Genomic DNA, 8609 nt, shown 5'->3' with positions numbered 1-8609 from the left:
ATGACTTGGAATTTTGAGGTGAAAGTGAAAGAGGCGCGAGGGAAAGGGAAGCAAGGTGTTACCAATATTGAAGGCTGCAATGTTGGCTCCTCGAAAGCAAAGAAGCCAGAGGCAAGAGTAATGGAAGTCAGTGTTACTATATCTGTCGGTGGTGACGATGTAGACATAGGGTTGTTGGGATGCATGCGGTTGTTTCTTGAAAGGGAAACATTGGCTGGACTGTGTGCATTGGAAAGAGGAGGAGGCTTGTTGCACCTTCATTTGCAAATGGTTGTCCGTCTTTGGGCAACCTCGTTGATTGCAGTGCATAGGAAGATAAAAGCGTACTTAGGTTAGGGTAAGTCAGCGCCTGCAGGGAGAATGGTTTTATGTCGCGGCTTGAAACAACACAAGATGCATACGTTCGAGGGCATGGTGGGTATTGTTTGAAAGACCAGGATGAACCACATTTTCAAAAGGTTGTCCACAATATAAGTAGTAACGATGTGAATGCCGACGTAGAGTTGTACAGCTTATATGGAGCCGATGAATTGAAGAATAGGGTCTGCTTAACACCAACGAACATCTTTGATAGGGCCCTAATGTATTGGAAATTTAAGCTTCGATATCCAGCAGGCAACAACTTTCTATCTACATTGCATATAATGGTGAAAACTGGAAAGTACTATCCATCATCATCCTGGATAACTCCTTATCAGGGTCGTGGAATGCATCTTGCAAAAATCAAAGCATTGTGGAGGTGTATGATATACCCATCCATAGCAACATACGAAGACATTGTCAATATTTTTGTTAATGATAATGTCTATGCAAACACACGATCTCGTGGAGAGTGGTTCAATTCCCGTTGGCAAGAGAGACAAAGGTATGATTATAATAGTTGATGTAGGAGTATGTTTGTTGCCACCATGACGTACGTCTTTTGTAGCCTAGCAAGAACTGTTGTCAATGATTTTGATCCTGAACTTGGCATAAGAGATGCAGAAATAGGGGATGATTTCATTCCGCTTGTACATCGTGTTGACGTGACGACAATTGCTTAGTGTGGTGTGTTTGCTACCAATGACATTACTCCTTTTTATTGTGACAAAAAAATATAAACTGATAACAATCTGTTTTGGCTACAGTGTTGAGATAGATGAAGAAGATGAAAATCAAATGCTTCAACTGAGTGAGACACAACCAGATGAGTCTTTTGGTGCACGAATCGATAGGATAGAGGATGCTCTTGCTGCAATTTTGAAAGAGTTGGTTGGAGATCAAGCCACAAATACCCGTCCGCTCCGGTCGGAACTTATTGAAGCGATACGTAGTTCGAGGGATACTATCGAGGATTATGCAATCAATGTCGCTGATATACAAGTGACAAAGCTGGAAGAGCAAACTGTGTCATTGGGAAAAGAACTGACAGCTCTCAAAGCCCATAGTATGTAGGTTTTCAAATATGGTGAATCGCAGTTAGAACCTGTCATAAATTCTGAAAATGTAAATGGAACTACTCCCAGTTTATAAAAATCTAAATAGAACTACTTCGAGCTCGGAGATCTTTTGTCTGTACAGAATCTCAAACAAGAAGTTCCATTATCGTAGCCTTGTGATCCCTACTTGCTCTATACAATATTGGAATTGTTTAAAGCACTGCTCTGTCTCTGATTCCTCTCAACAGTCTCACCACTTCTCATGCCAGAGTTCAATTATCGTAGCCTTGCTGTATACAGCATCGTTTAAAGCATTGCTCTGTCTCTGTCCTGCTCATGCCACAGAGTACATGTTGCAGTCAACTAAACCATCTGTGTTCGATCGTTTCGTCATGATGGAGCCGAACGTCGTTTTGTGTCACTTGAGGGACGGCAGGCGGCCTGGGCACAGGCTTTGTATGTTTATTTTTTGTTCTCTGCGCAGCAAACGATGACGATGTAAATCTCCGGATCCACGTCAGCAGCATCTGGCTAGATTCCACTTAATGCGAGCGCAGACCGAGTAGTAGGTGATACCCTTCTTGAGAAAGAAATTGAGAGAGAATCTTGATAGTAGTAGGTGACACCCTTCTTGAGAAAGAAATTGAGAGAAGAATCTATCAAGATTCTCTCTCTATCTCTGATTCACCTTTTGGAAAACAGAAAAGGAGAGAGAACTGCATGGCGTCTCTCTCTCTCTCTCTCTCTCTCTCTCTTTGCCCAGCCAACCCTCTACTTATACCCCCTCCTTTTCCCTCTTGGATCCTTGAATTGATAGCTGATGGAATTACGCAAGATAACCCAGGTGGACATTACAACTTTCTTTCAAGGAGGGAGCATGCAAACTAGGGTAGAAGAAAGAGAGAGAGAGAGAGAGCTAGCTATGGCTACGGAGGAGGGGACAATGGCTAGTATAGAGGAGCAAGGTAAAGCTATTGGCGGACAGGGAGACCTAAGCATGCAGCTGCGGGTCTAGGCACTGTGGGCAATGGGTGAGACAAGGGTTGTGAGGGTAGCCAACATAGGGGCAGGGGAGCGGGGAGTTATGGCAGGGGTGAATATGGTGAGAGGGAGAGGGTTTTTCAACCTTAGTATGGATGGAATCTTCATTATAATAGCTCTATTTTTTTAAAAGCAGAGCGAGTAGGTGAGAGAAAAGTTATGAATGATGAAAAGCAAGCAACCATTATACAAACCCTAAACGTAGAATTAAAAACTATTATTACATGCAATTTTATTAGAATGATTTTACTCAATAAATTGATGGCATGTTGACCTCCACACCGTCAAGACCTTGAAGCATGTGGCATAAGTGAAACATTAAAAGGCTAGAGACAAGCCTCATCATGACTTAGTGACACGGAGCATTTAAGAGGGGGGGGGGGGGTGAGAGGATCAATGGATGAGAACTCCATGCGCAGCCGTTGAGGCAATCTGCATCGTAGATCGCTTGTTAAAACTAAACCCTGCCAAAAACTAAACCTGGACATGGAGCCTGTCCGGGTTTAGTTCTATGCCAGTCCAAGTTTATCGTTTATAACACCATGTAAAATGGCATTCCTTTCATATGCACGTGGATGGGCGACGTGGTTAGCTCAAGCCTCAAAAGGCATTGGGACATGAGGTCGTGGGTTCCAATCTGGGCTCCTCAACGACGCCCCCATTTTTTGGATGGGGGTGTTCACCTCGAGATGTTCGCCAATCCTCCCTCGTCGTCGATCCCCTTACCCGCCCCCCATATGCACTCCTGTGTCACTTAGTGCCATGGAGAGACAAGAGAGACCTGAATCGAAACACCACATCAAGGAAATTGGTGAGATGGCAACCTATTAGGACTGGATGCAACCCAATTAAGAACATTGAATTTGAGGTACCCAAATCGACTAAAAAATAGCTACATACATTTTTTTAAATGTACAATAATAATTGTCATACAAGTATGGAAGCTTTGGAGTTATTTGAATAAAAATGAAATGGAAGCACCTATCACAAATTAACACTTACTTTAAACAAAGATCATCATCGTTTATAACAAATTAAAACTGGATGCTCTTTGATTGGTGCATGAAAATTTTACAAAAGATAAATTCCCATTCCAAATAATTGTGGGGGCTTTGTTTCGGTCTTTGCATGTAAGAATTACTTCCCGCCATAGCCCTTATTGATGCGTTAGCATAGAAAGGAAGCTGACTACGCAAGCATACCAAAATGATTGACAAAAAAACTTATCGCTCATTAAGTGAGTGATAAGTTTTGTTGCCATGTATACTTCCTCATCCACATGCTCTCTATCTCTTCCTATATGTCTCCTTGGCTTATAATGTCACTTGACACATCCAGATGATAGTAATACACTTTTACACACTGCATTAAAGCCTATACAAATAGGTAGATAATGGGGTTCAGAAGGGCCTCTTAACTTGGTAGTTTAAGGAAGTCAAACCTTGAGTATTAAAAAAACAATCAAAGGACACATTTTAAAGTCAACCAAATAAAACAGCTAGTTTATTTGGGTTCAATTTTTTCCCTCCAAAATGCAATTTAACATCTAACACGTAAAACAAAATCACATAACGTATTTATGGAATATAGAGTTCTGCATGTAGATCAAATCGGAGATTGCATATAGGAGTTATAGAAGGCCAAACTTATAAAATTCTACACCTCCTTTTTTGGGGAGAAAAGTGCATCCTTTAACCACTCTTACACCTATGTTACACACCAACATTCTTACACACATGGCGTGCACTTATTTGTAAAATTTTAATCACCTCCATAATCTCATCGCAAGTAAAGAAGCCCCCCTAGAACCCATCCTCTTCCTAATGCCAATCCAAGGCACCAAGGCAATATATATATATACTATTCCTCTCATGTTCTTCATTGATTTTGGACATGTCCACAAAGAAGATATGTTGTATAGACCAAGGCTATGGAAGGTGTATCGACCAACACCGAGTTAGTAGCCTATGTTCAACCAAAGTTCTCAAGAAAATTGTCGGTTTGTTTAGCTCAGGATTGTGAAGTCAATTGCAACTACGTGAACTCACTAGAGAATAGAGACAAAGGCAAGCTTGACAGGATGGCAATGCCATTGCTTAGCTAGCTACCTCGGCACATGCAATTGGTTTTATTTTATTTTATGGTAAGTTTTGCGTCTTAGAAACTTTGTGATTAGTGAGTATTAGTTAAAGTCTGGCATTGTGCTTTCTATTTTGGAGCTTCAAAATTGGCTCTAATTTTACTTTGGTGTTCAAATTGCAGATCTAATTTGTATTATAGAGAGTACTAGGGAATTTGATAATACCTAGCCTTAGTTATTTCTAAACTTTGTTTTACCTAAATACCTACATATTTAGTAAAAGTAGCCTTTCTCTTATTGAAATGAAAATATGTATATTTGTATACGCTAGAAATGAATCTACTTTGACTCTCTAAATCACCACTTAAATTTCCATGTGGTAACATCGTAATGCGGCTCTTTTGCCATTGCTCTTTCAATGTCAAAAATCAAATGCCACTGCTTGTTGCACTATACTAGAGTAAGTTGGGATTGAAGATTATTGAGGTTCCTTGGGAGTCTCTTTTATAAAAAATGTTGCTACCATGGATTTTGGTTGCAATAGAAAGATTTCAAAAATTATTGCAATGTTATTTATAGAAATTTTCTAAAAGCCTTGAGAGAAATAGACAAGAGTGATCGAAAAATAGAAGTTCTTCTAACGGAGATCCTGGTTGCAATGATGAGATTCTTGCAATGTTATCTATAGAGAACATTTTCTACAAGTCTTGAGAGAAATATGCCCTTTTAGTTGTTTAGGAGGCATAGAAAACTCAAAATCTCCTTGGAAACAACGTCACTCTTGTTGGAATTAGGGTTGCAAAAAAACACAGACAGCTTGGAGAAGACGAAGGAAGCTCAAGGCACACAACAAAGAGTGTATTACTTTAGTGTGCAATGGAAATATAAGTTAGCCCCAGAGTGATGGGCGTATATATAGTGCACGGGGGAAAAACCTCCTAGTGAGGGAAAAAATGCCCCGATGGTCCTAAGCGTGTTCACACACATCACTACCACATGTATATGGTAACAACTCTTGTCATAATAACTAATATCTAATATTCCTAAATGATTTTCTCATGTTAAACTGATCATTTAATATGGGGAAGTGCTAGGGGAGAAAAAGCTAGAATATGGGTTAAGCTGGAAGACCGGCCGCAATAGGGATCCAAAGGGGGGACCATCTGCAAAAGAGCAATGTGCATCAATGGGCTTTAAAGACCCTAAGGTTCAGCCCATTAAGACTTCCAAAATGCTAAGGTTCCAAAATTCAAAGGTTGTGTCCAATGGTCAAGCTTAGTAAATTGGATGCTTAGTGAGTGTGCCAAAAAATATTCAAGGCTCCTGCAAAGGAGGGGCGAGCCTTGTAAGTAGGGGATGAGAGATAAACAAACACACACACACACTCACAAGATTCCTTTACACAAAGGGAATGAGGGACACATGTCAACTCCCTAGCCCAGATGCCCACAAGGTGCACTCAAATCCTATTGGATGGCCATGGAGGTGAACCAATGAGAATTAGGTTAGAGTAAATCTAGTTTAATTCATTTAAAAACACTTAACAAAAAAACCAATAATAATTAAGCTCTCTAGAAGACTATTGGACAGTCTCCCAAGGGGTCCAATGAGCATTCAACAACCCAATGGCTTGCATGATTCCTATTGGCCAGAAAACAAAGGGGTCCAATGAGACTTTAGTTGCATTAATTAATTACCTAAATCTCTCACAAATGGGAAAAGGGGGACACGTGTCAGAAGGCTATCACTTATGCTTCTTAAATCCTATTGGCTAAGCTTGGAGAGGTCCAATGAGGTGCCAGCAAGAGGATTTAGCAAGGGGGGTCGACCAAGAGAGAGAGGAGGCTGATTTTTCAAAGGCATTATTCCACACACACTCACACTAGCTCATATGTGAAGCAAGAAGACTCTCTCTCTCCTTCTCAAGCTTTAATGGAAAGCTTATCACCTACTCCAAGCTTGTGAGAAGGGAGGCCTACACCAACAACGCTTGGCTTTGTGATGCAAATCCAACCTAGAGCCAAGCTTCAATGCATGCTCATCTCCTCTATCATGCTAATTACTGAGCTATGCTATGCTAATATGAGTGATTATGTGAGGAGATGTACTTATTTCTCGTAAGACTACTCCTTCTTCCTCTCAATCTACTCTCATACCCCGCTAGCTCTCACCATGTTCGAAGGTGTGTGAGGTCTTGAGGGAATTGATGTTGTGTTTTAAAGTGTTTGCTAGTGCTTGAAGCTTCCATCTTCATTGCACTAGCTAGTTATTGAAGGAACACGAAGAATTGTATATAATACAAAGCCTTTTGGAGGGGGGACCGGCTCCATATAAATCGGGTCCTCAACTATTGTCAATAGCTTAATTTATCTCTCTTTTGAAGCTATTTTCATGCCTATCTATTTAGGTGTTATGTTTTTTGTTGCTCTCTCCACCCAAGCACTCTTGTTATGCTCATTAGGAATCTATTCTAATGAAATACTCACTATGTTCATGCTATTTTCCGCTACACACAAGTTACTAGGCCATTAACTGCTACATTGGTATCAGAGCACAAGGTTTCTCTTTTCTTGCTCAAGAAGGGAGGTCATCAAGCTATCTATAAATGGTTGGTATTGTTAATTGCAATTGGCTAAGTAGAATAGGGATTTTTCAGCCTTACAATGTGCCTACCTTCGTGTAGATAACGGGGCATCACCGTCGAGAGCTATGGTCTTAATGGTGGAGTCCTATGGGGCTTGCCTACGGCTTAACCACTATTGAGCTATTAGAAGCTTGACAAGAGCCGGTACTATTTTGGTGTTGAAAAACCCTCTCTTCTTTTCCTTGCAATTAATGGTAGCCGAGCCATAGGTACATTAGCTTGAGTGCTTTTCTAAAGGGGTAAAGACGAGTAGTAGCTAGGGCTTGAAGTGCCAAAGTACGCCTAAAAGAGTTTACACCTAAAAGTTGTTAGAATGGCTGACAGTAGTAAAGAGTGTGAAATTAATGTTGATAGCTTTGATTTTGCTAATGAGCAGGCTACTAAAGATTGCCCCCATGCTTGTTAACTACCTTGTTTCCAGGCTTCAACAAGCCATGGATAATCCATCCCTCCAAAGTGAAGTGCAACGGAAGCTTTGTGCTCATGGGATTCTCTAAACTCCCCACCATGATGAGAGAGTACCTAGGAAGCCTCCTTGTGAGACTTCCAAAAGAGGCCTCTCTCTGATTTTGGAAGAAGAAGAGGATCCATACAAAGGGCTTGATGACGCATCTCCTTCCCAAAGGAGAACTCAAGAGCCCCCACCAAAGGAACGAGAAAGAAGTGAGTCTCCTGCCACCTCGGCGGAGATGGCTCCACGAAGATGGTGGGCAAAACGCTCTCCATCACCTCCTAAATGGAGAAGACCATCACACACCTCTCCACACCATAATTCAAAGAGAGATGACAAAAGGCAAAGAGAAGAAAAAGGTGAGAAAGATGTCACCCTCTTCTCCATCTTCTTCATCCTCTTCCTCTTATGAAGAAAGCGGTGTTTGTCTTCAACTAGCCGGGCATCAGTGTGTCAACTGCCTTATCTGCTTGCTTTTCATCGTTTTCCACATGATCCTTTTGGTCCAAAGGGATTTTTTCTTGAGTTATGTCCTTCTTTTTAGAGTCATTTTTGGTCTCTATAGTATATGGTGGTGTGGTCGACCTCGGAGAGAGGTGTGGCGCGGTCTCTGTGTGGATCTCTCGAGGATCGCTTCCCATCTCCTCCCTTGGTGGTTCTTCTTTTTCTTCATCCTTGCCCTTAAGAGAGTACTTAGGTGACTCGAAATCATATGTTCTTTGTTTCTTGGAATATCCTTGTACTTGATGTTCAACCTTCCTCTTTAGTACTTTGTGGATGTGATGTCGCATGGTGCTGACAACTTCCACCGCATCTGCCACTTTCCTTCTCTTGTGCTGCTTTATCTTTTCAAGTTGTTTAGATTTTTGTTGTTCAAGGGGTTTGTCCAAGTCTTCTTCCTCATCATCCACTTTTGAACCCTCTTCATCTACTTTCTTTTTTTCCTCTGCCATCTTTTTTCATCGTTCTTCTCTC

At 41.2% G+C, this 8609-nt stretch overlaps 1 pseudogene; it reads left to right on the top strand.

The window, feature by feature from the left end:
• On the top strand, positions 1-1462 carry LOC147459206 (uncharacterized; annotated as a pseudogene).
• Positions 1463-8609: the final 7147 nt, after the last annotated feature.

This window comes from Adiantum capillus-veneris, chromosome 4 (genome assembly GCF_014529385.1).
Source record: "Adiantum capillus-veneris isolate H3 chromosome 4, ASM1452938v2, whole genome shotgun sequence".
In the NCBI taxonomy this organism is placed as follows: domain Eukaryota; kingdom Viridiplantae; phylum Streptophyta; class Polypodiopsida; order Polypodiales; family Pteridaceae; genus Adiantum; species Adiantum capillus-veneris.
This window is presented reverse-complemented; position numbering and strand designations above follow the sequence as displayed.